Source organism: Nelumbo nucifera, chromosome 4, assembly GCF_055504915.1.
Source record: "Nelumbo nucifera cultivar China Antique chromosome 4, China Antique-T2T, whole genome shotgun sequence".
Taxonomy (NCBI): Eukaryota; Viridiplantae; Streptophyta; class Magnoliopsida; order Proteales; family Nelumbonaceae; genus Nelumbo; species Nelumbo nucifera.
Window position 1 is genome coordinate 61,253,833 of NC_142652.1, and position 3,810 is coordinate 61,257,642.

At 35.9% G+C, this 3,810-nt stretch overlaps 1 non-coding gene across 1 annotated transcript; it reads right to left on the reverse strand.

The window, feature by feature from the left end:
* Positions 1-745: 745 nt before the first annotated feature.
* On the reverse strand, positions 746-852 carry LOC148800590 (small nucleolar RNA R71). Its single transcript, XR_016071020.1, has one exon. It is a non-coding gene; the product is annotated as a small nucleolar RNA R71 (small nucleolar RNA).
* Positions 853-3,810: the final 2,958 nt, after the last annotated feature.

Genomic DNA, 3,810 nt, shown 5'->3' on the forward strand with positions numbered 1-3,810 from the left:
TTATTTCCACTAAATAACAAAAGTACATCAAATCAGATTGAAGCTAAGGGCATACTTAAACTGTCTAACATATATAATTATAGCTATCAAGTTTTTGGCGTCGTTGCTGGGGATTTAATCCTAAAATAATATTAGAACTTGTTAACCTTGGTTAATTTGGATTTTACTCTTTATTTAATGTGTTCAAATTCTTGCTATGTTCAGATTAGTTAGTGTATGACACACACTAGAGGTGAAGAACTAACAAAATTCGACCCTGAAATAGAGAGAACCCTTCGCATACTGCAAAGAGCCAACAAAAGTAAAGAGAGAGAGAGAGAGGGTTGAAGGAGGCGAACTAGCAGAAGAAGTTGAGGAAGAGATGGCAGATGAAGCAAATCGAACTCTTTTGGACTATGCTTGTCCAACAACTGATGGGGCTACTTCTAGCATTTGCAAGCCAACGATTCAAGCCAATAATTTTGAGATCAAGTATGCAATTATCCAAATGATCCAAACGAGTATTCAGTTTAGTGGGTTGTCGAGTGATGATCCTAATGCACATATCATTAACTTCCTAGAAATATGCGACACATTCAAGCATAATGGAGTTAGCGATGATGCTATTAGGCTTAGACTTTTTCCATTCTCATTACGTGATAGAGCTAAGGATTGGCTTAACTCATTCCCTACAGGAAGTATCACTACTTGGAACGACTTGACTCATAAATTTTTGGCTAAGTATTTTCCTCCCTCTAAACTAGCAAAATTGATCAATGATATTACTACTTTTGTTCAACTAGAGAGGGAATCTTTGTATGAGGCGTGGGAACGATTTAAAGAGATGCTTAAGAAGTGTCCTCACCATGGAATACCAGTTTGGCATCAAATTCAAACTTTTTATAATGGTATTACTCCATCTAATTGCTCCATTATTGATGCAGCTACAGGAGGCACAATCATGAGGAAAACTCCAAAGGAAGCCTATAATCTAGTGGAAGAGATGGTATCAAATAGCTACCAATGGAATAATGACCGAGCTGATCGAAGGGGAGTGCATCATCTAGATTCTTTTTCAGCTTTATCTGCTCAGCTTGCTACTTTGAAAAAATTTGACAATCTTAGTGTTGCAGTAATAAATTTGTCATCTTGTAATCCATGTGATCTTTGTGGCCAATTGGAACATATAAATTTTGATTGTCAGGTAGGTAATCATTTTGCTTCACATGAAAGTGTTAATTTTGTTTCTCATGGTGGCAGGCCAAATTTTAACCCTTATTCAAATACATACAATCCAGGGTGGAGGAGTCATCTGAATTTTTCATGGAATAACAACCAACAAAAAGCACTCATAGGATTTCAACAACGGCCGCCCTCGCAAGATAAAAAGGGAAATTTAGAGGACATGATTTCTAAGTTCATTAATACTGCTAAAGCAAAGTTCCAAGATCACGAAAAGAGATTCTTAAATCAAGAGGCATCTTTAAGAACTTAAAAGTTCAAGTGGGGCAGATTGTGAGCATGCTGTCAGAAAGAAGAGAGAGACGATTGCCTAACAATACAGAGAAGAACCCAAGGGAGCAAATGAATGCCATTGCCTTAAGAAGTGGAAAGACTATTGGCGAGATCAAGGATGATGATCAAAAAGTTGAGGTAGCCGATTCACAAATGGAGATCGAAGGGAGTATACCTAAACTAAATTTAGATGCCATTAAACTTCCTCTCCCCTACCATAAAAGAGTTTTGAAAGCTAACTTGGATAAACAATTTGAAAAATTTTTAGAGGTGTTTAGAAAAACATATTAACATTCTTCTTCTTGATGTATTGTCGCAGATGCCAAAATATGCCAAATTCTTGAAAGAGGTGATATCAAATAAAAGGAAATGGGAGGAATGCGAAATGGTGAAACTAAACGAAGAGTGCTCAGCAATTCTTCAAAATAAATTGCCCCCAAAGCTCAAGGACCTAGGGAGTTTTTCTATTCCTTGCACCATAGGAGATATTGAGTTTGAAAAAGCTTTATGCGATTTAGGTGCTAGTATAAATCTAATGCCATATTCTATTTTTGAAAAACTTGGATTTCGTGAACTAACACCTACTACTATTACCCTGCAATTAGCTGATAGAAGCATTAAATATCATAGGGGAATAGTAGAAGATGTTTTAGTCAAAGTGGGCAATTTTATTATTTCTACTGACTTCATTGTGTTGGATATGGAGGAAGATAGGACAATGCCCTTGATTTTAGGGAGACATTTTCTTGCTACTAGTAATGCTTTAATTGACGTACAAAAATGTCTACTTACTCTTAGAATCAATGATGAAGAAGTAGTATTTAATGTATTTAAAACCATGAAATATCCTAACACAATTGAACATGAAATATATGTAAGTGATTGCATTGATATTTTGGCAGCTAAAGTCGATGCATCTAAATCAGATGATCCTTTAGAACATTGCATTCTTAATTCTTGTAAAAATGTGCAGGTCTTGGATGAAGAAAATTAAGGAGGTTTTGAACTATTTGGAGGCCGATCAAGAAGAATTCAAGCCAAGACAAGGAAAATTTTTACCATTGGATGGACCAACCTCTACCAAGCAATTGCAACCTTCCATTGAAACTCCTCCAGCTCACACAAAACTCATCCCATCTATTATGCAGGCCCCTATTCCAGATTTAAACCCACCCATGATGGATAAGAGGGGAAAACATCGAAAGTTGCAACTACGAGACCTGGAGGATCCGGTTTATGATTAAAAACAGGGAAGTTTGTTTTTTTTTTTCTCTTCTTGTTTTTATAGTTAAGTTATTTCCACCTTTTCTTTTTTTCCTTACATTGAAGACAATACGTAGACTAAGTGTGGGGGGGGGGGGGAGAATATAGGATTTTATTTCAGTTCAATATATATATATATATATATATATATATCAAAACCTCAACTCTTTTGAAATCAATTGAAATAATGTTCTAGGAAAATTCTTGTGAACCTAGTAATGAGGTACGATCAAGGAGTACATGACTTATCTGAAGCCATTTCCAGTTAAGCTAGTCCTAAATTCAGGTTTAAGTAAATGGGGTAATTGTTTTACCATTGCTACAATTGGTAGGATGGAGCATAAAATGCACCTACTAGCTAGCAAATTCAACAGTAGGACGGAGCATAAAATGCACTCACTACCGATAAAAATAAAAAAATAAGAAAATAAAATTAGAGTTTTTCCCTGATTTACTACCTGGCTTGTAATAGCAAAAATTGGATTGACTAATGAATGAGTTGTGTTAATTTAACGGTTTGCAATAGTTAACCTAGAATATTTGTGGAGAAAGATGAAGGAGAGTTGAGTTTAAAGATTGGAAGGATAGTTGTTTGTTTTGTTTTTGCTTGAATTTTGTCTTGCCCGAGGACAAGCAAGGTTTAAGTATGAGGGGATTTGATAGGAATAAAAATTATCATATTTTTAACCCTAAATATTCACTCTTTTATACTTAATTAGTACTTAATTGGACTCATTATGCTTGTATTTCGATTCAAGGCATGAAAGAAGGCGTCAGGAGAAAAACAAGGTTAATCGGGTAATTTTGCACAGTTTTGGCGCCGCGTAGTAATCTGAGCATAACTCTCCAATCCGGACTCCGATTGAGATGATTCAAGATGCATTGGAAAGATAAGGAAAAACTCTACAACTTTAATGTTTTGAGTTTTGATAGATTCGGATTGCATCAAAGTCAAAATCGGACCCGAAGTCTGAGCAAATTCGTAGAGAAGCCCAGTTCGCAGTAGAAGACCAATTCGCAGCAGAAGCCCAGTTCAAAAAGAAGCCTTGCAGC